Source organism: Scylla paramamosain, chromosome 14 (assembly GCF_035594125.1).
Source record: "Scylla paramamosain isolate STU-SP2022 chromosome 14, ASM3559412v1, whole genome shotgun sequence".
Taxonomy (NCBI): domain Eukaryota; kingdom Metazoa; phylum Arthropoda; class Malacostraca; order Decapoda; family Portunidae; genus Scylla; species Scylla paramamosain.
In genome coordinates, this window is record NC_087164.1 from 14,093,859 (window position 1) to 14,121,336 (window position 27,478).

The 27,478-nt window shown below is 42.1% G+C and overlaps 1 protein-coding gene across 1 annotated transcript in view; it reads left to right on the plus strand.

Annotated features, from left to right (window-relative positions):
• The window catches only part of LOC135106908 (uncharacterized), a 173,299-nt gene that overhangs the window by 109,064 nt on the left and 36,757 nt on the right, over window positions 1–27,478 (plus strand). The gene's annotated exons all lie outside the window — the stretch shown is intronic.

Sequence of the window (27,478 nt, forward strand, 5' to 3'; positions counted from 1 at the left end):
AGGGATGGCTTTTAGAAAATAATAATACATGGTAGTGTTTGCCCAAATTTTTACAGTATTTTTTTTATTTGCCTGATTGAAGTTCAGTCTGTTAGAAATAAATGGTAGAAATACTGATTCAAAATTCTTGTTTAACGTGTATGGGAAAGACCAACACTGACTGACTGTCTTAAGGAAAAAGAAGACTCTGAAACATCTTTACTCCTCGAGACGGATCAGAGAGAAGGATTATTATACTCAGGCAACCGGGGCTTCATTATTTGCGTTGATGTCTCGCTAAATTATGCAATGAAATGAGGACAAACATTCCCGGTCTTCCATCACCTCCTCCTCCTCCTCCTCCTCCTCCTCCTCCTCCTCCTCCTCCTCCTCCTCCTCCGTCTTCTCTTCATGTTTCCTCTACCAGCCCTTCATCAGACATGGTATGCAGTTTTTTTTACCTTTTTCCTTCTTTTCTTCCCCCTCTCATCATCACCACCACCTCTCTCATCTTCTTTTTTCATTTTTCTCTGCTCTTTCTCCTCATCCTTCTCCTGCTCTTCCTCTTCCTCTTCATCTTCTTTATATCCTCGTTCCTTCCTCCTCCCTCTTCCTTTTTCCTCTTCCTCTTCCTCTTCCTCCACCTTCTCTTCCTCCTCCTCTTCCTCCCTCCATAAAATTCGTTAGTGAGATCCCATCTCGAAACGTGGTACAATTTTGGTTCTAAACTACAGGAAATACACCAAATTGCTAGAGAGAGAGAGAGAGAGAGAGAGAGAGAGAGAGAGAGAGAGAGAGAGAGAGAGAGAGAGAGAGAGAGAGAGAGAGAGAAAGACTAATTTAATTCAGGAATCGCATGGTAAACCTTTTAAACACTTATAACTAATTAAATTTTGATGGAACTTTTTTTTACTAATGTAATCGCCGCATTTGCAGTTCCATCACCTTGAAAGTTTGTGTTTTGAGTGTCTCGTGAAATTCTAGACCAGTTGACGTGGTAGTGATTTTCCGGCTTCCTTTTTTCCTGCTTCGTTATTTTTTATTTTATTTATTTATATATTTATTTATTTATTTATTTATTTATTTATTTTACTTTTTTTTGTCTCTTTCTCCCGCTTATAATTTTTTTCTTCTAGTTTTATTTAACCTGACCTGTGACAAAATTGTATTCTAATGAACACTTATAATGTCTTTTCTTTTCTTTTTCATATACTCATGTAACTTTTTTTCTTTTACATTGTCTTGGAAATGCGGGAAGAAAAACCCTATGTAATTTAAGAAGTGCTTTTTTTTTTTTTTTTTTTTTTTTTATGTAGGAAGGATACTGGCCAAGGGCAACAAAAATCTAATAAAAAAAATGCCCACTGAAATGCCAGTCCCTAAAAGGGTCAAAGCAGTGGTCAAAAATTGGTGGATAAGTGTCTTGAAACCTCCCTCTTGAAGGAATTCAAGTCATAGGAAGGTGGAAATACAGAAGCAGGCAAGGAGTTCCAGAGTTTACCAGAGAAAGGGATGAATGATTGAGAATACTGGTTAACTCTTGCGTTAGAGAGGTGGATAGAATAGGAGTGAGAGAAAGAAGAAAGTCTTGTGCAGCGAGGCCGCGGAAGGAGGGGAGGCATGCAGTTAGCAAGATCAGAAGAGCAGTTAGCATGAAAATAGCGGTAGAAGACAGCAAGAGATGCAACATTGCGGCGGTGAGAGAGAGGCTGAAGACAGTCAGTTAGAGGAGAGGAGTTGATGAGACGAAAAGCTTTTGATTCCACCCTGTCTAGAACAGCAGTATGAGTGGAACCCCCCCAGACATGTGAAGCATACTCCATACATGGACGGATAAGGCCCTTGTACAGAGTTAGCAGCTGGGGGGGTGAGAAAAACTGGCGGAGACGTCTCAGAACACCTAACTTCATAGAAGCCGTTTTAGCTAGAGATGAGATGTGAAGTTTCCAGTTCAGATTATAAGTAAAGGACAGACCGAGGATGTTCAGTGTAGAAGAGGGGGACAGTTGAGTGTCATTGAAGAAGAGGGGATAGTTGTCTGGAAGATTGTGTCGAGTTGATAGATGGAGGAATTGAGTTTTTGAGGCATTGAACAATACCAAGTTTGCTCTGCCCCAATCAGAAATTTTAGAAAGATCAGAAGTCAGGCGTTCTGTGGCTTCCCTGCGTGATATGTTTACCTCCTGAAGGGTTGGACGTCTATGAAAAGACGTGGAAAAGTGCAGGGTGGTATCATCAGCATAGGAGTGGATAGGACAAGAAGTTTGGTTTAGAAGATCATTAATGAATAATAAGAAGAGAGTGGGTGACAGGACAGAACCCTGAGGAACACCACAGTTAATAGATTTAGGAGTAGAACAGTGACCGTCTACCACAGCAGCAATAGAACGGTCAGAAAGGAAACTTGAGATGAAGTTACAGAGAGAAGGATAGAAACCGTAGGAGGGTAGTTTGGAAATCAAAGCTTTGTGCCAGACTCTATCAAAGGCTTTTGATATGTCCAAGGCAACAGCAAAAGTTTCACCAAAGTCTCTAAAAGAGGATGACCAAGACTCAGTAAGGAAAGCCAGAAGATCACCAGTAGAGCGTCCTTGACGGAACCCATACTGGCGATCAGATAGAAGGTTGTGAAGTGATAGATGTTTAAGAATCTTCCTGTTGAGGATAGATTCAAAAACTTTAGATAAGCAGGAAATTAAAGCAATAGGACGGTAGTTTGAGGGATTAGAGCGGTCACCCTTTTTAGGAACAGGTTGAATGTAGGCAAACTTCCAGCAAGAAGGAAAGGTAGATGTTGACAGACAGAGCTGAAAGAGTTTGACTAGGCAAGGTGCAAGCACGGAGGCACAGTTTCGGAGAACAATAGGAGGGACCCCATCAGGTCCATAAGCCTTCTGAGGGTTTAGGCCAGCGAGGGCATGGAAAACATCATTACGAAGAATTTTAATACGAGGCATGAAGTAGTCAGAGGGTGGAGGAGAGGGAGGAACAAGCCCAGAATCGTCCAAGGTAGAGTTTTTAGCAAAGGTTTGAGCAAAGAGTTCAGCTTTAGAAATAGATGTGATAGCAGTGGTGCCATCTGGTTGAAGTAGAGGAGGGAAAGAAGAAGAAGCAAAGTTATTGGAGATATTTTTGGCTAGATGCCAGAAATCACGAGGGGAGTTAGATCTTGAAAGGTTTTGACATTTTCTGTTAATGAAGGAGTTTTTGGCTAGTTGGAGAACAGACTTGGCATGGTTCCGGGCAGAAATATAAAGTGCATGAGATTCTGGTGAAGGAAGGCTTAAGTACCTTTTGTGGGCCACCTCTCTATCATGTATAGCACGAGAACAAGCTGCGTTAAACCAAGGTTTAGAAGGTTTAGGACGAGAAAAAGAGTGAGGAATGTACGCCTCCATGCCAGACACTATCACCTCTGTTATGCGCTCAGCACACAAAGACGGGTCTCTGACACGGAAGCAGTAGTCATTCCAAGGAAAATCAGCAAAATACCGCCTCAGGTCCCCCCAACTAGCAGAGGCAAAACGCCAGAGGCACCTTCGCTTAGGGGGATCCTGAGGAGGGATTGGAGTGATAGGACAAGATAAAGATATGAGATTGTGATCGGAGGAGCCCAACGGAGAAGAAAGGGTAACAGCATAAGCAGAAGGATTAGAGGTCAGGAAAAGGTCAAGAATGTTGGGCGTATCTCCAAGACGGTCAGGAATACGAGTAGGGTGTTGCACCAATTGCTCTAGGTCATGGAGGATAGCAAAGTTGTAGGCTAGTTCACCAGGATGGTCAGTGAAGGGAGAGGAAAGCCAAAGCTGGTGGTGAACATTGAAGTCTCCAAGAATGGAGATCTCTGCAAAAGGGAAGAGGGTCAGAATGTGCTCCACTTTGGAAGTTAAGTAGTCAAAGAATTTCTTATAGTCAGAGGAGTTAGGAGAGAGGTATACAGCACAGATAAATTTAGTATGAGAATGACTCTGTAGTCGAAGCCAGATGGTGGAAAACTCGGAAGATTCAAGAGCGTGGGCACGAGAGCAGGTTAAGTCATTGCGCACATAAACGCAGCATCCAGCTTTGGATCGAAAATGAGGATAGAGAAAGTAGGAGGGAACAGAAAAGGGGCTACTGTCAGTTGCCTCAGACACCTGAGTTTCAGTGAGGAAAAGAAGATGAGGTTTAGAAGAGGAGAGGTGGTGTTCTACAGATTGAAAATTAGATCTTAGACCGCGAATGTTGCAGAAGTTAATGAAGAAAAAGTTGAGGGGGGTGTCAAGACACTTACGGTCGTCGACGGAAAGGCAGTCCGACCTGGGGACATTTATGGTCCCCTCCCCAGATGGGGACTCCGAGGCTGGTGTAGGAGTCGCCATGATTTTAAAATTTTTTGAGTGAAGGGTGTGTGTGTTATTAGGTGCTTGTAGTTTTGTGTGGAGGAAGAGAGTTGTCTTTAGAGGGCAGGCTGTGACTACCCCCTTGTGTTGTGAGACACAAAGGGAAACGTTCAGTGAGGTCACAGCTGGGTTTAATGATAAGTTCACAGCACCCCCTGAACAGTGCTTTAGACCTCACTGGGAGTAATTATCGTTTCGGCAGGTGTCTACTGCCTCCTCCTGCTGCTATTTTCTTACATATTTGCAGTATTTTTTCACACTTGAAGAAATTTATATCATAGAATAATAGTCTCCCTCCATTTCACATCAACACCCATATTTATACCACTTTACATCCCACGCATAATTTCGCCTTTAATAATAATGTAAAAATATATACACAGTAAGACAAGAGTGATAAGTTTACTGTTTTTCCATTTTACATCCCTCACCCCATTGCTCTTCAAATAATCACATAAAATAATCCATACCATGAGAAAAGTCTTAAAAGATCCATACCAAAAGGATAAAAGTAGTAATTCCATCACATATCACAACCGAAACCGAGTTCTTCACAATGGCTGGCTGGTCCTCCCCGTCCCTCGAGTTACATAAAGGGAAAGGTTAGAATACTAAAGCACTGGATCTCAATGTCAGCAATAAGGTTTGTTACGTATCCAACGCTTTTTTGTCTTACTGTATTGCTTCCGCTACTTTTATTATTACAAACGTTGCTCCGATGCCAGTGTTGCTCATGCTGCTGCTCATACTACTACTGCTGTTTCCTCTCGTAAGTGTGACGTTACTGGAATATTAGTTTAAATTTACAAGCTTGCTGGTTTTGTTTGGAGTGCCATATTTTGTTAAACGAGAGAGAGAGAGAGAGAGAGAGAGAGAGAGAGGAAAAAAAAATGTGAAATGATGTATATAGTGATAAGGAAAGCATGAGAGTTTATACCAATAAAAAGGTGAAGATAATAGAAAGAAGGTGATATAAAAAGAATAACAGAAGAAAAATAGAACACTAAAAATAATTAGATAAAAACAAGAAGACAAAGACAAAAGAAAACAAAATAAAAAAGAATAGAAGTCACACAATCCCTCGTGCATCGGCAGACTAATAGATAGAAAATGTCCAGGAATCCCGGAATCGACAACTTATCATTTGCATTTAATCATCGCGTCTTGTTAGTCACACAATGCCATTAATATGACATTCCCTGATAGAAAAATCCTTAACAATAGAAACTAGTAATGTCATCTGGGTATTATGAATCGATCAAGTATTCTCAAAACCAGGGCTAATTTCACTCGCAATTGTATCCTAAAGTAAATCAGTATTGGATTCTTAAGAGGGGAGGGAATAAAAGTACGTAATGAAAAGGTCTGATTAGTTTTACTCCATGATTTAAGGTAGGACTAATGTTTCCATTCATAAAGGGTACATAAGCTTTAAATGTTTAGTTTGTTGCGACGTGCGGGACAAACTATTGCAGCGGAAAATGGTTCAAATAATTGTTACGTGTGTGGCCAGATAATGACACTGAAATGTGACTTGTATTGTTTTTGAAGTAGTAGTGGTGGTGGTGGTTATGGTGGTGATGTTGATTGTAGGTGTGGTACTGGTGGTGATAATGGTGGTGTTTGTGGTAGTGGTCATAGGGAATTATGGTGATGGTGGTGATATTCATTGTGGTTGTGCTAGTGGTGGTGATAAAGGCGATGCTAGATATGGCGATAGTGGTCACGAGGTTGTGGTGTTAGTGGTAAAGGATTCGGTTAGTAGTAATTAGTGGTAATATAGGTAGTGATAAGAACAAAATAAGCTATAAAAAGCCAGCAGACCTACACGTGGCAGTCCCTATAGGAGCATGCATACCTATTTCCTCATGGTGACAGCGATCTTGGTACCTGTGATAGTAGTGGTGATGGTGGTGGTAGTGGCAGTAGCGGTATAGACACATACATCGTTTTCATGGTGATAGAAAATGATGGAGGAAGTTTGGTGACCTGCAGAATTCCTTTTGCCTGTGATGCTGTGTTGGTGGTAGTGGTGATGGTGGCAGTGATGGTGATGGTGATGGTCTGTAGCACCTCATTATACTCGTAATAGTCTGTGTTCTGTACATATACCAGTGTGTTCATCAGTATTTCCCTCAACAGTAATGATTTTTTTGTAGAGATTCGTTAGAACATCAAGGGAAAAGAGGGAAAAAAAAAGATGGGGAGATGCCGGCAGTAGGCAAAAGCACGTGGGAATCAGTTATCTCTGAAAACAAAAAGATAAAATATATATTAAAAAAAAAAAAAACGGCCCGGCTATCACTGGAAAAACACGTGTACAGGTCATAGTCGTGAAAACGCAGCATTACACGTGACCGAAAAAGGCATGCAGTAACACGTGATCCAGTATGTATATAGTATCGTCATGATGAAAACTGAACATTTCTATCTCCTTTGAAATACCATATATAAAATCTTCAGTCTAACAAGGACATGAAATATTTTCAAGACGGGGTTTTTATAAGTTAATGAACGGTACTGACAAATAGTTTTAAGTGTTCAGGAGCTACCTTGTCTAGGTCAATTTTCCCTTTGCAGCGTCGTATTTTTTTTTTTTTTATATCTTCTTTCGTTCCTGTTCTTAAACTACACTGCACTAAATTGTTTAACGAGTTTATTGCACCATTCAACGAGGTCATATGGCGTCACAAGTAACACGTGCAATATACTTCTCATTTCCATCTTTTTTTCATAAAACCATCATGTGGTAGACCATTCCGTTTCTCTCTCGCTCAAGTGTAAACACCACCTCCCCTAACGGCAGCATAAGCGTGTCACTAACTCAAAACACTTCTCCGTCACCACCAGCAGCGTCACGTGTTTTTTCCCCCGCTTCCCCGTCCAGTTTGATCACGTGGACTCATGAAACTGAGCTTAGTAATATGCATGTGTTTTTTTTCTAGCGCGAGGCAGATTTTGGGTTGGGAATTTCAGGTAAAAAAAAAAGAGGAACAAGGAGAGCCGCCGTAATCATGATGGAACGATATTATTGCACGCGCATTGGTGTGATGGACGGAGCGATGGCTGGTAATGAACAGTGTTTTGAATGTATGTGGCATAATACGAGGCTCGTCGTGTCAAATTATTGAAATGTGATCATCATCATTATTGTTGTTGTTATGAATATTATTGTTTTTTTTTTGTTAATGTCCGGATCATTATCGTTATCGTTATGGTTGGTGTTGTTGCTGTTGGTGGTGGTGGTGTTAGTGGTGGTGGCGCTGTTGTTGTAATAGTAGTACTAGTAGTAGTAGTAGTAGTACCAGCAGCATCACCATAAAGAAAAATAGTTATAGTATTGATATTATTACAGTTGTTGTTGCTGTTATTGTAGTAGTAGTAGTAGTAGTAGTAGTAGTAGTAGTAGTAGAAGAAATGGAAATAGAAATAGTAGCGTATTTTTTGGTAAGCATCAGTATCGTATTCTCACCCAAATATTTGTTCCCCCCCTCGCTTGTCTCTCCATCCCATTCAGTGTGGTAGCTCGACTTCTATGTACTTGGTCTGACTTTTAAATTATCGAACGCGACTGACTTCGCTCGCTCCGCAGAGAAAAGAAAACTGTTCACTCATGCCTTATTAACCGACTTGCCATCTGTCCCGTGTTCTAGCGCTCAGTTGAGATTATTTTAACTCTTGCCTTTTATTCCCTTTCACTCTGATTAGGTAATGAGCATAAATATTATTTCATTTAGTGTCTTCTCAGGAGCGTTGACTTTTGATCCTCTGCCATTTAACCCGGAAGGCAGCACTGACCGACATCCCGGATGCTGTAGCTTAGCCTTCCTTGAACAATCGAGCAACCTGAAGCAATGAACAGATAGACAAACTATGCACTGGTTGTTCCTCCGGAGATTTGTACCAAGGGCCACGGGAATCTATTCATAGCAAGACGCACACACTAACAAAGAGGCGGTATTGGAATGTACTGTGAACCGGAAATACTCGTGTATCTTGTATCTACACGGTGATTTTGTACTTGCAGTAGAACGTTCCGCATAAAGGCGAGTAGCCCCAGCGAGGCATCTGTCTGCATAGTTCAGTGGGAGTTCAAAATCAGTGGGCTGGTGTTGAGGAATTCTTGGCATATGCAGCTTCGTGAGAGGATTGCCTCCTGCCTGCTGGGGTCAATTGCTGCACTGCTTCTCGGAACTTGGCGTCTTGACGGGGATTTGTGGTTTATGTTAGTGGAGAAGTGTGCGCCGCAATATTGACCGATGGTGGACCGCCCCAGAGCAACATTTCTGATCTACCGCAACACTACACATGCATCGTTCGGTTGAATTAGGGGTAGTTAGCGTGATTCTGGTGTGCGACTTTGTATGAACTAATGGTGGAAGATTTTTTTAGGATATAGAAAAGTTACAGTGCCATAATAAACCTATATACATATACTAGTACAAGGAAGCCATCAGTAATTTACTTCAAGACGATTGTAAGAAATACTGAGTGGCAGCGAAGTTAATATCATATAGTGAATCTTGCAGTGAATTGACTTTTCCATAAGCTGTAAGATAAAAAATTTTCCTATAACACATTACATTTTTTTCACTTTTTTTTTTCCTTATTTCGTATATTTCAATTTTAAATAATGTTTGAATCTTTTATATATAGCTCTACACAGCCGCGTTATTGCAGTGGTAGAAATCTGCTTAATAAGTCAAGCATTCAGTCCCTTATACCCAACACGAGTATCTCTCAAATTATAAGAGATTAAGGCCTCTGATGTAAGTAGTGTATTGGTGCTTTGTGACGACGCTTAGGTAAAGAAAGACAGTCCCAAATATTACCATGTATTTGTCTGCTGGAGAAAAAATCATAACCTTTGAAAAAAAATACTCATTAGTTATAAGAAAAACATATCAATACACAACACAACATTGTTTTCTGTAAATTACGAAACTACTTAACCTTAAACAGCTGAGAAACGAAAGCTTGCAATGTCTGAGGATGTCATGGTGACCAGAATGTGTTGGTCGGAAAGGAGAGTCGTAACAGCTGGCAGCGGGGGTCGTGCTAGTGCTAATGAGGCAGTTCCTCTGTTCTCATTTCGGCTGCCCATGCGAGGACCTCACGCCGGGGCAATAAGGTCAACTGCACTGAGGGTCCTGAGGCTTTTGTGAAAATGGGACCGGGAGAAGGAAAGGACGAGGACGATTTAGAGGACGATGGGGAGGAGGAGGAGGAGGAGGAGGAGGAGGAGGAGGAGGAGATGCTGAGGGAAATGGAGGAAAAGATGAAAATGAGGGGAAAAGTGGAGGTACAGGAAACGTAGGTGATAAGGTGAAGATGAAGTAGAATGGAGGACGAGAAGGACGACGAGGACAAGAAAAGAAAGAGGGTCAGGAGGAGATGGTGGAGGTGGTGGTGGTAGTGGTGGTAGTGGTGGTGGTGGTGGTAGTGGTGGTTAGGAGGGGAAAGTGACGGAGATGGAGATGAAAAATGGATTACAAGAAAAGAAGAGATGAAAGAGGAGCAACGGAAATTGGAGGAGGACGAGGACGTAGGTGTCGAATACTGAGAATAATGAAGGTACGGAGAGAGAGAGAGAGAGAGAGAGAGAGAGAGAGAGAGATGCAAGACACTATACTCTTGAAGTGAAGGAGAAAAAAGTAAGGAGGAGGAAGAGGAGGAGGAGTGCCGCCATTAATTAAGTCCCACTAAAAAGTCCTCCTAGTGGAGTCTGAGAGCTCCTCTGAAAAAAGAAAACTAAATAAACCAAGAATATGAAATAAAAAAAGTAAAGCGACCTAGACGTAGGAAATATTTCTTGTAGATCCGAAAGTCTAGCGATGCCAAGCACTGTCTTCTCCTTACACACACATACACACACACACACACACACACACACACACACACACACACAAACACCCTGGACATCTCCCCTAACCTTTCCCAACACGCATACCCTGCCTAGTTCTCGCGTATCCACAAAAATATAACTCTCTCTCTCTCTCTCTCTCTCTCTCTCTCTCTCTCTCTCTCTCTCTCTCTCTCTCTCTCTCTCTCTCTCTCTCTCTCTCTCTCTCTCTCTCTCCTACCCCCCATCCGTCCACGCACGCAGCTGTATACCCTTCGCCACGCACTCACGCACTCCCTTTCTCCCTCCTTCCCTCCTCCTCTCCATCACCACCTCACACGCAGCCTCTCCATCACCGCTGTCCCCACGCATCTCTCCCCACGCAGATTACCACGGCATTGCTCCTTCTCCCTCGCAGCCAATACCATGAAATGCCTAATGGTGACCGCTTACGTCACTCCATAGCCTCTGCTCCCATCATCCCCCATCATCATCGACCTGCCTTCACGTTAACAGGTTTCAAGACACTTCGCAATTTTGGACTTGATTTCGGAATATGGATTGGTATTTTTTTTTTTTTGTTGTTGCTTTTCTCTTTCTAGTTTTTGTTTACTTTGGTTTGAATTTTTCTTAAAGACTGACTGGCTTTTCCACGACATTACAGCTGCATCTTGTACTTGCACCATAACTCTGTTCCCACTTCACTGTTGTCTCTTCATTATCTCCTCCACTTCAGCACTTTCTGCAAAACACCTGAAAATTCTTACATTCACTCTACAACTCCACCACTCCACCACTATGCTATCTCGAATCATCACCTTTACAGTACTCCACTCTGCTCTCCTACCTCACAGTCACTCCACCACCACCACCACGATCACCAGCACCACCACCACCGTGCCATCCTCTCCTCCAGGTCACAGTTCGTTGCTTTTTTTTTTGTTCCCTTTTTTTTTTCACTCGTCACGCAAAGCAAACCTCTCCAGAGCGCGATCCTCAATTTTTCGTGCAGTTTATTCGCCTCGTTTGTTTTCGCTCAGACGGCTGTGGTGATGGTGGTAGCGGTGGAGGTGGATGCGACGGTGGTGGTCCTGTAGCTGGTTCCTCGTGTGGCTGAACTAATTATTCTGGAACGAGCCCCCCCTTTTCGTCATCACCGAAGGGGGTCTTAGAGAGGGGGAGAGTGATGGGCGGGTCTTATCCCCCTTGATGAACATTTTACATCCTCTCCACGTCCGGCGGCGGTAATAGAGGAGGCGGAGGCGGAGCGGAGATGCCCTAAACGAGCCAGCAGCGAGGCCTCCATACCTTACACCGCGTCCCAGTGATCGTGAAGCAGGAGGCAATATTTTAGGTCTCGAGGCTCACTGGATTGTGGCGTGTCATTGATCCCGTGACGCCCTGATCGAGAGAGAGAGAGAGAGAGAGAGGGAAGGGGGTAGGGTATTGGGAAAGACGAAGAGTGACAGTAAAGTCTCTCTCTCTTCCGGGGATATGAAGGCGCCAAGGTCAGGCAGTCACACACACATAGTTACCAGTCAGGGGACTTAACTGGAAACTGTGCATGGAGACTTGAAATTCATTGAAGGACTAACTCTTTGTTCTCAAATAGAGTGAAAGATGAATGGAATAGACTCGATAACAGAAGATTAGATGAATTCATGGGTGAGGATGAGAGGTGGAAATAGGCAGGTGTGTTTTATACAGGGAGTGCCAAGCGTTGTAGGCCTGATGGCTTCTGGCAGCTTCTCCCATTATTTTATGTTCTTCGTTAACTTTGGCGATTATCCAATGTTTACGTATATATTTTTAAGTATTTTCGTATTTCTATTGTACTCGAGTGTCCGTTGGCTGAAAAAAAGGCTCATTCAACGTAATTCCACAAAAAAAAAAAAAGAAACAGTAGAAAAACTGAGAGAAAAGGCCAATTTATTTCCCGGTTTCAGGTAACTATCTATTATTAATATCTTTCCCTCCTCCTTCCACCTTTTTCACCTTTATTTTTCCCTGAATAGAAACTTCTAGGTGACCATCCTTTGTCAGGTGTTTTGTCTCTTAACTTGTGGAAATTAGCAGGTTACGCGATCAGGGGGCGCAAGATTCTGTGTTGCCTCAGGGTGTTTTGTTGTTGTTGTTGGTGGTGATGGTGGTCGTGTCGTGGTGGTGCTGGTGGATGTCGTGGCGATGTTGCTGTTGATGTTCGTGTTGGTGGTGGAGGTGGCGGTTTTCTTCTTGTGTTTCTTATTTTTCTTATTCTGTCTTTCATCTTTTTTCATTTTTTTTCTCTTTCTTTTCTTATTTCCTTCATCATCATCTTCATCTTCTTACCCTCTTTCTCCTTCTTCTCCTCCATTTTTTCTTCCCAGCACCACATATAAGCCTTGCCCTCTCCAGCTATTCCTGTCCATCGCATCATCATCCTTCGCCCCCATTCCGCGCAGCACCGCCTCCAGTCATTCCCAGCGTCTCGTGTTACATCAGCCCCTCGTCACCTTCCCGCAGGCGGCTGGGGAAAGGAGGTCGTGGCGAGTGCTCCTCAAGTACATGCCACCGCTTTGATGAATAAATTGCCACATCTCTCTTTTTTTTCCCCCTCTGGTAAAGCGGCGTCTAAACGAAGTGTCCTCGTGCCTTAGAGCTCTATTGGCCGTTGAAGACCTCTCTTGGTGGTGCCTCCCTAGCAAACCCCTCTTATACGCCACGCCACGGCCTTCCATCCTTCCTTCCCCTACGATCGATACGGTTGTTGATTTAAGGACCACCGACACTCATTCTCCCTCCTACTTAGTGATTAGGTTTTTTCATCGCTATTCCAGGCGTAAAATGAAGGAATGCTCGTTAAGGTGTAGCCACGCAATGCTGGAATCCGTCTCACCTGAAATTCTGTGGTGATCAGAATATATGCGGCTGTATTTTACATTTTTTTTAAAGTTCGTGAGGGAGTGAGTGAGTGAGGGAGATGCAGGATGGCGTGACGGAGTACACACTTAAGCCAAAGAAGGATGGAAGAAGGATGAAGACCTAAGAGTATTGCATTTCCCATAATTCCTCGCACTTCTTTTCTTTTTTTCTCCCTCTTTCGTTACGTTCTTATTTCCACGTGCCGCCGGTGTATTAGGCTGTCACCCCCGCCACATTAAAGGGCCACGCAAACCACTGCACGTTCTCTTAAAGTTGGCGTTCCTTGTCGCCGGGAATTTACACCTCTCTCTCTCATAATTGTTTTTAATTGGCCAGTCATTGCCTCAATCGGCAGTAATGAGGCCGAGAAAGTTGTTTTTCCACTTTTCCGCATTTCAGCACTTTTGCACTTTGAAGTTATAAAGAAGAGGAGGAGGAGGAGAAGGAGGAGGAAAAAAGAAGAAGAAGAAGAAAAAGAGGAAGAAGAAGAAGAAGAAAGGGAGGAAGAAGAAGAAAAGGAGGAGGAGAAAGAAGAAAAAGAGGAGGAGGAGAAAAAGGAAAAGGAAGAGATGCTGGAGATATAAAGGATTTAAATGATGATGGCGAGAAGAAAGAGGGAGATTTGGAGAGGGAAAAGAAAAAAAAAAACAGGAGGAGGAGGAGGAGGAGGATGGGGGAGGTGAAGTTACAGCAGTGGGTGGTACATAAAAGGTCCGTTACAAAGAAGGCAAGTTTTGCAACAACACCTATGCTTTGATAAAAGTTTACGCTCTGAGGATGTCAAATGAGTTTTTTTTACAAGAAAATACGTCACGGAAAGCCTGTTACAGAAAGCCTTCCAAAAGTAAAGTAAATCATGTCATCATTGTCATCTATAAATCAGTCCAGCAAACTCAGACAAAGCACTACACACTCATGCACACATCATTCACACTCTTAGCCCCGTCAGCCCATGGTGCCAAAAGTTGTCATCATCACTCGTGTTAAGAGCAAAACTAATCAATCAATCACCGTCATCATTCGTCTAAAGAACAAAAATATTATCAGGCAGTATCATCACTCTTTAAGTACAAAAAATCATCACTCGTGGTAAGTGCAAAAAATAATCCACCATCATCCCCATCACTCTCAAGTACAAAAAACAATCATTCATCAGATACATCGCCTGCTGTCAAGAAACCCGTGTCGTGGAGGCCGAGACACGCACTACAACATGACAGCAAATCACCGGACCATCCTGATTGACCACCGGAAGGCAAACAGCCACACCTCTCACTGGAATGACAGTACCGTGACTGCTAACAACGTTATCGAATCCTATTGAAAGGCCAAACTGGTTCATGGGTGATTAAACGTTGACTGAATACCATCAACGCTTGTAATCTTGTAATCAACCCTATAGATCCTCAGTGTAGCGCTGGAGCCTCACAGGGACACAGCTGTTCGCAAGGCTGCCAATCAAGATCGAAACAGTCACTGCATCTCTCAGTGATCCACATGAGGCTCACCAGAATTGTACCTAAGGTCATGATCACTACATTCAATTCACAGTAATGGCCGTAGAACGTTGCCATATGTCTATGTACTAGTTGCGATGCCTCTAAATCAATGAATTGGTTAGAGAGCCGAATGGATTGCGGGGAACAGCGTGTAGGTTGGCCTAGGATGACGCTGAGACTTTGAAGGTCAAAGCAAAAATAAATTCATGCAATAAGATCATCGCAACTGTCAAATTTCAGTCAATACTACCTTCAAGAAGTTGTAACGAAGTATTATAGCCGCTTGTCTCATGTCCTCTGAGCCACAACCAAGGTTCAAGAACAATGCCACTGGCTGGACAAGGCAATACAATGTGTCTATGCGTGTGTTGAGACCATCAGCATTTCGGACAACTCAGTTAACCTTGTTTGTAACAGCGGCTGGTTTCGTTGGGAAGTCATGCGACGGACTGGCTGCTGTGTGGTGCTGCAAGTGTTTTTGGGCGCTACCTATACCTTAACAGAAAAAAACAAGACCGTTTGGTACGCAAATAGCCTCGTTTTGTTTTATGATTACAAGGCACATATTAGACATGAATAGATAAACTGATTTTTTTAAAGAGCCCCGGAGTGAAACTGCACCTTTATTCGTCTGAATGAAGACTTGTTACTCACAATGAAAATCAATCCTGATCATTACAAACTTCAATTTTTTTTGGAGGCATGGGAAACTGATTGAGATGTGGCGCTGCAACAACAAAGTCGTATGTCCACTTTTAGGGGGAACGCCATTGACCCAGGTTCGTTAGTCCTGAAGTCAACCACTATACCAGACAGGCATGTGATATTCTTCTGAACTTGACGAGTAAAAATAATGAAAATCACCATAAAAATGTCCAACAGGTCACTAACTCAAGTAACGACATTACCTGTACTACTTTACCAGCGTCTGTGTCCCCGCGTGCTGCGTCATTGCTCAGCCAGACACACCTGAAGAAAATATGAGAATTTTAGTGAAGGGGACAGGAGGCATTATTGTCTCTATCACATTTCACCCTCTTGACAGACCTTTCCGTTCCATTATCTAATCTATCCATTGCACTTTCAACTACTCCTATATAGTTAACGCATCTACTAACTATTAATTTCGACCAATCGAGTCTTCGTAAACATAAGCAGCCTTTCATCCTTACACTTTAAACATCTGTTTACTAATTACTGATTTGTTTTCTTGCTGCACATAATTACCCTATTAAAGCTTATACACAAACACTGCACTTTGGAATAAAACAAAGGCAAGTGTACAATTCTCAGAACATACTCGCTTCTCAAATTAATCCTGTGTTGGTCTTGGAGGGATGACCTTTATAACCTATCAACATTTTTTTCCATCACCTCGAGTGAAACCTTGAGCTCCTTACCTGGATATTAAAGAAGTCATGTTACCTAACTTCCCGAGACCACGCGGCGCTCTCTGCCCCCACGGACACCTACAAAGGACAGACTCTTTAAAGTGGAGCGAGTTGGTCTTTGAAGCTGGCGGAGTTAAGTCTTGAAAGGGTCCGGTTGGTGATATTTGGTGGCGAGAGAGAGAGAGAGAGAGAGAGAGAGAGAGAGAGAGAGAGAGAGAGAGAGAGAGACTGTGTGTGTGTGTGTGTGTGTGTGTGTGTGTGTGTGTGTGTGTGTGTGTGTGGTAGAGTGTGTTGGTCGTGTCTAGTTGGCGATTTTAGTAGCGTTCAGTGGAAAAACCATAGACCGGTATATCTGATGCTTTGAGTTACTACAAAGCCACGTTGACTCAACTTTCATTGACACGTTGGTCTCTCCACTCCACACATCGCATCGCCTGTTACTCACACCATTCCCTCCTTTATCATTCCTCCATCGGCCATGATTCTTTCGGCTTCCTTCCGCCTCCATTTCCTCCGCGACTAGTCTTCTCTCTTCCCTTTTTCCCTTCCTCCCTCCCTCCCTTCACGTAGCTACTTCACTTCTCGAGAGCTTGAACACACTAGATGGAAACTGCTTGTTTGCCCGCCCATAATTTTCAAGTATGTTTTCCCTTATATATGTTTACCTTCGCTGCAAGAGTGGACGTGAAAGAGGCGCACTGTAGGCACCGTGAGAAACCAGGCCCGGTGTATAGGGAAGAGCAGTATATTCGTGTGGTGCTTCCTGACGGCGGGAGAAAATAGGATCCTCTACGACTTGACAGAAGAGCCGCTGCTCGATTGATTTATGTTGTTTCCTCTAGTGCCTCGTCAAGGGGGAAAGAGAGAGAGGCGGACAGCAAGTCTCGGTTTTCCTTTCATGCTGTGTATGCGTGCGTATGTGTTATTTTCTTTTTCTTTTTCTTTTTAGGGGGGGTTCTTTTATTTTGTATACTCGCCCGAACACGACTGACTGCAGCATTTCATTGTCTCCAGGAAATTCCCTAAGCCTGCGTCCAGTGCTCGTATCGTATAGGTAATGATAGTCTGCGGTCATGTCTTTGATGATTCATTCTGCTCACAGGACCTGCCGCTAACACAACATTCTCATGCGTGGGTCGCGACCTTGTAGTATTAATACCCTGCAGCTTACCCCACGCCAGATGTAGACAAATAGAAAGGCAAATGACGCATAAAACACAGAGACCCGGAACCCCAAGAGGCAAACACACGCAGCACACGCACCCAGCAATAACACAAAGGCTACCCAAGGACGCAATCTCTTCTTCGCTGTGTCTCGCGTTACACAGGCACCACTGGAACCCACGAATGCATGACACACACGATCTCACCACTTCCCCCACCGGTAACATGCGTAGGTACCAGTGTTTCCTTTGTGATTCTCTTGGCGACGCTGCTCGTGACGGAAAAGCCTTCACCATTTTCTGACGGGCCAAAAAGATTAAGCGTAATTAAAACTGACAACTTTTAAGCTGGAGCATGACAAGACTTGAGAAGACGCTTGTTGATAATGAGGGGCCAGAAAGCGGACAGGGGAGGTCACGGGAGAAAGCGGAGGAAGAAAAGCAGGGATGACAGGCGACTGGGGAGGGAAAACAGAGCAGCAAGGGAGAAAGAGAGGGAGAGAATTTCGCTGACATAAGAGAAATGGAGTGGGGAAGATAGTGTAAGGCGTAGAAACGTTTTGTGGCGGCAGGGAAGACGGACAATGGGAGAGAGGAAGAGAAGGAGAGACAGAGAGGTAGCAGGGGAGCTTGCGCATCGAGAAGAATGAAGCGAGACCTCGAGACTCTGAGCTAATTACGAGGCACGATGCTGTGTGTTTACTGTTACTTGCTTTTGTCACTCTTCCCTCTTCACTTGGCTTGCCTCTCAGCTCTCCCCTCCTCCTCCTCCTCCTCTTCCTCCTCCTCCTTCCCTCCCCACAATTTCTTCTCAGCCTCAGTAAGTACCTCCCACCCCTCCTCCCCCTCCCAGTCTACCAGCCTACTATCACAGTTCTACACATCTCCCTCCTCCCCCCCACCTCCTCTTCTCGTCTCACCTTTCTTTCCTCCCTAGCGTCTTCCCCTCATCGTAAGACGCCCTACCTAATTCCCCTCCTTCCCTCCTCCCCGTCCTTTCCTTCATCTTAGTCCCTCAATGTTCTTTTTTCTCCTTACCCTCCTCCGCCTTCGCTTTTTTTTTCCATCTTTTCTTCCTTTTTGTTTTATTTTTCAGTCGTCTTCCTTCCTTTCTCGCCTTTCTCAAGCTCTTCCTTTTTTTCAACTTCTTTTCGTCCTTTGTTGCTGTCTTTTTTTTCAGCTTCTCCCTCTCTTTCTCTCACCAGCCATCCATCCATCCTGCTTCACAATCTGACGCCTCGGCTGCTTTTTCTTCATACGCCACACGCAAGGTACGTACATACATTCTCTCTCTCTCTCTCTCTCTCTCTCTCTCTCTCTCTCTCTCTCTCTCTCTCTCTCTCTCTCTCTCTCTCTCGTGTCAATATGTCAACAAGAGGATCAGACAGAGTTTAGATTGCTGTTAAAGGGCTTTGAGAACAATGCTGTGTGGTTACGTATCGCTCCAAATTAACTTGGTGAAATGAAAAACGCAAAACAAAACAAATCGAAAAGAAGAATGAGTTGATCGGGGGACAGACTAAGTGGTTACGAGAGAGAGAGAGAGAGAGAGAGAGAGAGAGAGAGAGAGAGAGAGAGAGAGAGAGAGAGAGACGACAAAAAAAAGAAGACAATGGTACCAAATATTCGGCGTTTTATTGGTTATCTCGAGGAAGGATAAGTGGCGGTGACATCAGAGATGACCCAAGCTTTTTTCCGTTCAATATATGGCTGTCTCTTGACATACTTCTCCTCCTCCTCCTCCTCGGCCTCCTCCTCCTCCTCCTCCTCCTCCTCCTCCTCCTCCTCCTCCTCCTCCTCCTGAGACTTCTGTGGATAGCTGAACTCTTGTCTTTGTGGAGAAGGTCTCGTTGATAGTTGAGTGGGAATAGTTGTACGAGGAGAAGGAGGACGAGGAGGAGGAGAGGTAAGAGTAGGTGTGGGAGTAGCTGGAGGAGAAGAAGGGGCAAAGTAGGTGTAGGAGGAAGAGGAGTAACAGTAGTTGTTGGAGGAAGAGGAGGAAAAGAAATGATAGGATTACAAAAGAATATGCAAAGAAAACAAAACAGCTGTTTGTTTAACAGTCTTACACTAACTGTTAGTGGAAGAGACGGGATAGCAAAAGTAAGAGGAGGAGGAGGAGGAGAACAAGTAAGACAAGATGTGGTAAGAGAAATAAGAGCAGGAGGAAGAGGACAAAGTGAAGGAAGAGGAGGAAGAATAAGAACGAGATGAGGAGGAGGAAGAAAAAGAAAACATTAGCCATAAGGAAAACTAATTCTAGTAAGAGGATGATCTAGAAGAAGGAGGAGGAAGAGGATGAACAAGAGGAGGAGGAAGGGGAGAGTTGCGGAGGAAGAATACAGAAGGAAAACTATACCTGTATTGTAAGCAGGAAGAAGAATTTACAATTTAACGGAAGAGAAAAATAAGAATATAAAAAGTAAATCTCCTGGAGGAGGAGAAAGAGGAGGAAGGAGGTTAATAGGGAGCAAAAAGGAAAAAAGAACAGTAAAATAAGGAAAAAAATAAGTCTTGGAAAGGAGAAATGCGATGCGGAGGTGAAAGAGGAGAAGCGGGAAGAGGAAGACAAGGAAAGGATAGAAATAACGAAGAATAAAAGGAAAGGAAAAAGAAAATAGGAGAAAATAACCAAGAAAAATGACAGATTTCTGGTTATTGAAGAAGAAGGAGAAGTAGGAAGAGAGAGTTATGAGGAAAATACAAGAAGATTCAAGATTACGAGCAATCATATACGGGAAGAAAAGAAATATGAAAAGGGAGAAAGAAAGGTTACCATAATAAAGAAAAAACTCCCTCTTAAGAGATCCTTGGGATCCCTTAAGGACTATATTTTGAAAACACTTCTGCACCACACCTCCGCCACTTTGAAAAGGCCCTAATTGACGTTTTACGAGATTTTAATGTTTTTTTTTTTTAATTGTTCTAGTGACAGATAACAAGATATCTACAATATTAGCAGGTAAAACACTCTTGAAAACCCGGCTAATCGACTCTGTGGCGTTTGAAAATAGTCATAGTGAAAGAGCAAAGCGTTTCTGAATATGGGCCTAAACTGGTACCGCGGCGCCTTTCCAAGCCTGAGTAAGAGACAAGGAAACCAAGGGAGAGAGAGAGAGAGAGAGAGAGAGAGAGAGAGAGAGAGAGAGAGAGAGAGAGAGAGAGAGAGAGAGAGAGTGTGTGTGTGTGTGTGTGTGTGTGTGTGTGTGTGTGTATGTGCGTGTGTGTGTGTGTGTGTGTGTGTGTGTGTGTGTGTGTGTGTGTGTGTGTGTGTGTGTGTGTGTGTGTGTGTTTAGGAAGAATGGAGGGAGATAAGGGAACACTCCACAAGGGTCCATGTCTAGTTTTACCTCCTTTGTGTGGAGGAAGAACGCAGGGAGAGGGAAGGAAGGATTCACTGAGACAATAGAGGAAGGTGGGTTGTAGCGAAGGTAGAGGAGAGAGAGAGAGAGAGAGAGAGAGGAGAGAGAGAGAGAGAGAGAGAGAGAGAGAGAGAGAGAGAAAGAAAAAAAAAAAGTGGAGGGGGAGGGAAAGAGGGAGGAAATAAGGTCACTATTCCAGTGCGCGGCCACAAAATCGGAATTGGTTTCTGGCTGATGAAATTAGGGCCTTGTGGTGGACCCGAGGCAGCAAGAGAGGGAAAATCAACCAAGCTATGGACACGCTTGCGAGTTGACTTTTTCCCCCTGGTCGTCTGGATTGTCTCGTCCCCGAAAGGCTTTTTAATCCTTTGATTGGCAACGAGTACGTGGGAGGGAGGATGCTGGAGATGGATCTACCCGGCAGGAGGAAGAGTGGAAAATCTAAGAGAAGGTTTATGGTTGCAGTGAATGAAAGTATGCTTGTTATGGCTGTGTCTGAGGAAGGCGTAGAAAACCGTGCGTGTTGAAGACTGATCTAGTGTGGCCACTTCTAACAGGAGCAGACGAAAAAAGATTAGTAGTTGCAGTATAAGACTTGCTATATACCTTCTTTATTTAACAAAAGTCAAAGGTGATGACTGAAAGATTTAAACAACCCAGACTTTTTTATTAGTGCTATTTCAAAATTATACGTTTAACTTGCACCATATAACATCTTATTAAGCTCTAGGAGAAGCCAGCATTAAAAGGAAGTGCAGTCATTCTTACAGTCCACACGTGCTCTTGTTCTATCATTCCCACAAGCTGCTCTTTCGCTCTTAACGACACATAACTCTTGTGTAACCGAGGCAAGAAATGTAGGTTAAGTTTCAGCGTAAGTGCACTCAGATTTCGTGATAGTTTACATTAATGTGACACCCGAAGATATGTTTTTTGTCGATCTGTTAATGGAAAACTACACGTGCCATTTATGTTCTCATTTACCTACTCTATCCTATTTTCTTGTTGGACTATTAAATTTGATTACCACTTAGAACCTACATAAGGAAAACATGTATTAACCCTTTCACCGCAATTTGCTACATTCTTTCCTGATGACTGACTACTCTGAGCCATCTTTTCTTGTTCTACAGCCACCTCCAAACACTGAACTGGCTAAAAAATGCAAAATTTATTCTTTTTATTCTCGCCTCTCTTGTAGATGCTTAGAAAGACTATATATGTTGTTTTTAGTGCTCGGAATTGGCGTGTATGGCAAAGAAAAGGTTAAGCTAATAATTTAATACCAGGAAGGCATCACAAACGTGCTGTCACCCGCAAAAGAATTTCAGTCCCATCTTGACAAACCTTGCCCCTCCCCACAAAAAAAAGTACCTCGTAATTGCGGTCACATTTTTAAAAACTCACTTCTGAAATACGGAGATATATCTTAAAAAAAAAAACGTTAATACCTCGAAATTAGGGTAACAGTTTCACATTTTTTTTTTTTTCTTATCTTAACAAGAGGCTCAAGTACACGTCCTTTAGTGTCCACGGTGCCCTGAAGTCTCCTGGTTGCTGGCTGCGGCTGACGTATCTACAGCATCAAGGTCACTCCCTCGCCGCTTCAAACAGGGAGGTGGTGGCGGCCGCGTGCTCCTCTTCGATCTTAGGAGTGGCCTTAATGCTGGTTCGAGCTAATCTGTCCTTCCTCCCTTTAGTATTGTTGGGGTAGGGAAAAATCCAGCTTCTGTTCAAATTACGAGATTAGTTTTAGCAGTTTCAGTGAAAGTTGATATGTGTATTTTTATTTACACCGTTATTCTGTCTCTGCTCCCTTTAATATTCCTGGAACAGGGAAAATTCAGCTTTTATTTAAGATAAGTGATTAGTTTTAGCAGAGTTTTAATGAAAGTTGGTAAGCGTATTTCTTATTTATACCGTGATTCTTTCCGTCATGTTCTTAGTATTGTTTGAGCAGAGGAAATCGAGTTTTTAAGATATGTGAATAATGAGATTAGTTTTAGCAGTTAGTTAATGCATGTATTTCTGATTTAAACCGTGATTCTTTCAATTGTACCTTTAGTATTGCTTCAGTAGACAAATTCAGCTTTAAATTAATATAGCATTAGTTTTAGCACTGTTCTGTGAAAGTTAATGCGAGTGTTTCTAATTTACGTCGTGAATCTTTCCATATTGCCTTTAAAATTCTTGAAGTAGAAAAATCCAGCTTTATTTTGAAATATAATCACTTTTAGCAGTTCAGATGTTGTTGTGCGTATTGGTAATTGATACCTTAACTCAGTAAACTCCGGCTTCAATATTTCTTCTATTTATTTTTTATTTTTTATTTTCTTCCTATGACTTGAGCTGTGTCAGGAGAGGAACATCAAGACACCTTCAGAATTAAATTGGCCAAGTATATTTTGATAATTCGTTTCAAATTAACTTCTCGGATAACATAAAAATTATTCTTTTTTTTCTTTTATTCTTTTTTTTTTTCCCCTCTTAGTGTCAATCTCTTTCATGTTAAAGGAAATGTAGTTCAGTTTAAAATGTTTTATGAGTCGAAGGGAAAAGTCAGTTATCATATTCCCAGCCAATACCCTACCGAAGTTCTAATAGGAAGAAATATTATGCAGTATATGGAAATAAAACAAAAAAAAAGACTACAAAATAATGTAAGATAAGTAGAAAGACTAGTTCCGCCTAATTTTCAAGAAGGGTCGATAAGCATTACTCTGATACCGAAAATAGCCAAGTCATAGAAATTGATAAAAAGAATATATATATATATATATATATATATATATATATATATATATATATATATATATATATATATATATATTCAGGGTTGAGATTTTGAAATTAGAAGGCTCGGTCGATCAATGCATTCCACTTTCCAATAACGTCAACAACCAGTCAACTAACGGGTAACGTAAGTACCAACGTCACAAGGGAGCTGAAAATACAACCATGTTATATTTGGAGGCTCAGGCAAGTGACAAACTCATACATGATAAAAGAAAAATAAATTGAATAAGCATTTTTAGCTGGTCTAGTACCTTAAACACTGAAATCGTAGAAAGAAGAAGCATTTTACTGACGAAATTATAATCGAAGTTAACACGTGTAATAATTGGACAGTCACCCGAAAGAGACCATTTCAATGCAGCCAAATCACAGACCATATTCCTTGCAAACACCGTAAGTACCAAAATCAAACCTGAGATACAAACACAGCCGAAGATGATAATATGTGCAATATAGATAGGCCCAGGCAGGAGATCAACTCAGACCAATTTGGAAACTGTTATCACCGTGCAGGCAACGTTCGAGGGCCGCTGGCTGGTGTGTGAAATAGTTCAGAGTCACCCATGTAACTCAGGGCTGATCCTCTTGAGCCCCTTCACCCTGGCAGCTCGTATGGAGAAGTACTGTGCCTATGTGCCTACCGCTCCTCCTCCCTCTGTTATTCCCGATCGCTGGGCCACATCGCCAGCCCCTCTCGTTTCTTATCCCTCTCAGTTTCGTGGGTCAGTTATGTAGCAATAAACACATCACCGTTCTCTCTCTCTCTCTCTCTCTCTCTCTCTCTCTCTCTCTCTCTCTCTCTCTCTCTCTCTCTCTCTCTCTCTCTCTCTCTCTCTCTCTGGGAGTTTATCTTCACTGTCTCCCTTTGTTTTTTTTTAAGTAAGTGAGGTATTATTAATGTGTGTGTGTGTGTGTGTGTGTGTGTGTGTGTGTGTGTGTGTGTGTGTGTGTGTGTGTGTCCTCAGGGCCTCGATCTAAAGAAAAGTTGCAAATTAGCTATTAAATATATACAAATTAACTATGAATTATTCAGTTATTATTGAAAAGTAAATTTATCAATCATCACGAACGAAATTGGTATTCAAAAGAAATTATTTTGTGAGCTACAGAACTTAATATAATGAATTTTTTTTTTTCTATAAAGGCAACACTACTACTACTACTACTACTACTACTACTACCACCACCACTATCATTCTCCTCTGCTACTACTACTAGTCCTTTCATACTTCTCCTAGTTCATGTACTCCTGTAATGTAATTTCTGCTCTCAGTGGGTCACAGAATGCAAAGTTAAACATGCATTTACTTGTATAATTTAACAACTTAATTACATATCCCATTCAAAGTCGCTTCTGTACAGCACCTTCACACTCAGACAATAATGATAATACAGCCATTGTGTACGTACATCTCCGTTACTTAAACAGCGCACATTAATCATGCTAACACGATAACGACTTAATGATATAATTCCCACAATTTATATAATCGTGGTAAAAACGGACTCGTGTGTTTCCAACGCTTACGTGCTTCACAAAAACGTACATAAACAAAGGATAATCACATTTCCATAATTCTGTGAGCTGCACTGTCTGGGTTTACTCGTACAAAGCATTACACCCTACTTACTATTTTTGTGCGAGTCTTCCTGCTCTCCGCCTCTTCCCGTCCTTTGTGTGTGTGTGTGTGTGTGTGTGTGTGTGTGTGCCTGAGTGCGCGCGTGCGTGACGCTCGCGTGTCTCTTCCTCTCTCTCTCTCTCTCTCTCTCTCTCTCTCTCTCTCTCTCTCTCTCTCTCTCTCTCTCTCTCTCTCTCTCTCTGATAGTTCATAATTATAAGTAGCTTCGTAGTTTTATTTTTGCGTAATGTAATGGGGATTCTCTTGTCTAGTCTCTTGCAATAGTAATAGTAGTAGTAGTAGTAGTAGTAGTAGTAGGTGGAATGGTAGTAAAAATAGCAACCGTTTTAGAATACTGATGTTTCCAAATATGTTAAAAAATGAGATTAGATATAAGAAAAACATTCAAAAGACTATGTAAATTCTTAGTATCCAGGCTACACAGTGTGTGTGTGTGTGGGGGGGGGGATTGCATACTGATCGATCTCTCTACCACTAAGCGTGTGGCTGTCAAATATCAAAGCCGTAACTTTAGACAGTTTAGAACTCCGCATATCGACGAATGATAAATCAAAACTATAAACAATGAATACCAGGATCGATTCCAGTTCAAGAAAATTGCATTCCCGAGTATCATTACCATTTACTTGATTGCCTCGCACGTTATTCGCCAGTTCCAATCGATTACCTGGATGGAAAGTGACAGGGGCGTGCTGGGCCTATTAACAATTACACCCATTACAATAGAGGCTGCGATAATTGTCCTCTCATCAGTGGCTTTCATGTCATGAAGGCTCAGAGCGCACACACATAAGGATATACACTCACATAAAGGTATATTGACAACTTAGTCACGTCATTATTTTAAGTTAAATTCGTAAAATGTGTTACCTTTCTTTAACATTTACGTGGCGTCACTTTGTATCTGTTTAAGCCTTCTATTGCTAAGAGTGTCCTAAGGCCGTCCAGAGTACTGTAATGTTTACATAGACTCACATAATAAGAGAATCGAAGGCTAATTCCATCTTTTCGTAGCTAAAGAGACTGCTTATGAGAAATTACTATAAAGAATAAATTTAAGAAATGAGTGTAACCAGTTGGAGGTGAATCAGAAAAAAAAAGTGATAGAGTTAAAGTCCAAATATGACAGTCAGTCCTGTGAAAATACTACTATGATTATAAAGTCAGTCGTGAAAAGTTGTCCAGCAGTAATAAGGTTAAGCACTCCGTATTCAATAACTAGTGTAACATTCATACGTAAAAAAAAATAAATAAAATAAAATAAAATCAATATCCAGAAAGGTTTCGCCGGGTGTTGCAGGTTTCTCACCGTCCCGCCGCCCCATCGAGCCATCAAAGAGCCCTTACCAAGCCTTTCCTCGTAACCTCTGCCACGTATGCAAAAAAAATCATGTCCGGAAAAGAAAGTCAGATCAATATGCTTTTTTTTTTTTTTACCATGTGCGTAGAGCGAACAGGCGTGTTTCTATTGGTTTGTTGGTTTTTCTTAAGTCTAACGTGGCTCGCTTGATTTTTTGAATTCGTGCAGTTTGAAAATATCATTGATACAATCTCTCTCTCTCTCTCTCTCTCTCTCTCTCTCTCTCTCTCTCTCTCTCTCTCTCTCTCTCTCTCTCTCTCTCTCTCTCTCTCTCTCTCTCTCTCTCTCTCTCATAATACCCACATATACCTCATTACTTTTTGCTTGGTCTTAGTATGTTTCTTTTCTTATACATTCCCATCTTCCTTTCTCTTGCATGTTTGACCAAAGTATCTTCATTTTATTCACTCTTGTATAACTTTTATGTTTCGTGTATTTTTAAAGTGTAAAATTAAGTATAAGTAAAAAAAAAATAGTGACGCTTGATTTTCTAGTGTAAGGTATAAAGTATAAACTCATTACTGAAAAGAAAAGAAAAAAAAAAGAAGGAAAAGAGGCGCTTGATTTTTGCTCACCAGAAAGTTGAGTAGAAAAGTTGAATAGTGAACGGATCCAGTCGAGTAGAATGTACACCGTTCCTGACCAGTTAACTTTACAGACAAACCTTTTGACCTCACTTCTGATGTCGACGTAACTTTGATCCTCTGAAACTTCACCGATAGTTTTTACCTCTTCACCTACTTCTCTCCAGCGGCCTCTTTAATCCCTCCTAATGTGAACTTATAACATCGACAACTCTTCACTTCATTCAGTGTTCTATGGTCCCTCTATTGCGGATCAATAACATCAATCATTCAAGTAATGCCATCAATTAGTCAGCCAATCAGTCACTGAGTCATCAAACTAGACGGACCCTGGTTGCAATAGTTCATATCCTTTTTTTTTGTAATATATGAGGAAGATTGGTCAGTAGGAAAAGAGCAATAAAATAAACAAGGGCAAAGAAATTCCCATAAAAATAAAAATGAGAATGGAATATTTGAGAAAGAATCTTTCCTCAAATTGACTTCCGGAGTGCACCTTAGTGACTGTTTTTCTACCTTCTTCATCCTGTAAAGCACATATTGTATCTGATTCTGGCAAAAACTCTCGCCCTATCAACT